Source organism: Thamnophis sirtalis, unplaced genomic scaffold (genome assembly GCF_051295495.1).
Source record: "Thamnophis sirtalis isolate CommonGarterSnake01/CBP01778 unplaced genomic scaffold, rThaSir2_p1.2 scaffold_11, whole genome shotgun sequence".
Classification (NCBI taxonomy): Eukaryota; Metazoa; Chordata; class Lepidosauria; order Squamata; family Natricidae; genus Thamnophis; species Thamnophis sirtalis.
This window is the reverse complement of record NW_028261391.1, coordinates 16,688,010-16,688,892: the sequence shown is the minus strand read 5'-3', so window position 1 is coordinate 16,688,892 and position 883 is coordinate 16,688,010. Positions and strand designations below refer to the sequence as shown.

The following is an 883-nucleotide window of genomic DNA, read 5'->3' as shown; positions in this document are numbered from 1 at the left end:
TCAATGGGATGAATCGGTGAGAGGAGGAGGAGGAGGGGAGGGGAAGGCGTCTCTCCGGTCCGCAACTAGAAGGGGTGGGAGTTACTGGGGAGGGGCTGGGGAGATGCTCGCCTCGCCACCGCCTGCCTGCCTGCCTGCTGTGCTGGAGCTTGGGAAGGCAGCCGAGGCCGGCGCCGCGCCGCAGTCCCTCAATTATTCAGCGCTCTTCTGCCGTCTCTTTCCCATCTGCTCCCGCCGCCACGTGATCCGGAGCAGGCGGCTGCCGTCCCATGGGACAGCCAGCCAGCCCAAGACTTAAGGTGGCCTGCTGAGGCCGGAGCTTTCTTTCTTTTCTTTTTTTTTTTGGCTGCGTTCCCGCAACCAGCCAAACCCGGGTTTGACAATAGCAGCAGCGGCTGCCTTCCCAACACGTGCCACTATCCCAAGCCGATCTATCCTGGGACGGCTTTGCGGCGGGACGCTTTAGTTAAACCAAGGGCACCGATGCGTTCCGATAAATGTGTAGACTAGGGCAGGGGTCTCCAACGGGTGAAATTCAGCAGGTTCTGGAGAACTAGTAGCGGAAGGCAAATGTCACCTGGCTGGCACCAGGAGTGGAGAGGGAATGGAGATTTTGCAGTATCCTTTCTCAAGTGAAGAGGAAATGGAGATTTTGCAGTATCCTTTCCCTGGAATGGAGAGGGAATGGAGATTTTGCATTATGCTTTCCCTGGAGTGGGGTGGGAATGGGGATTTTGCAGTATCCTTTCCCTGGAGTGGGGTGGGAATGGGGATTTTGCAGTATCCTTTCCCTGGAGTGGGGTGGGAATGGAAATTTTGCAGTATCCTTTCCCTGGAGTGGGGTGGGAATGGGGATTTTGCAGTATCCTTTCTCTGGAGTGGA

The 883-nt window shown here is 56.5% G+C and overlaps 1 protein-coding gene across 1 annotated transcript in view; it reads right to left on the bottom strand.

Annotated features, from left to right (window-relative positions):
• SLC7A14 (solute carrier family 7 member 14) overlaps positions 1–38 on the bottom strand; it is a 67,116-nt gene extending 67,078 nt beyond the window's left edge. Inside the window, exon 1 of the mRNA XM_087725257.1 lies at positions 1–38. This exon is cut by the window's left edge and continues 215 nt beyond it. The gene's annotated coding sequence lies outside the window, so the exon portion shown is untranslated.
• Positions 39–883: the final 845 nt, after the last annotated feature.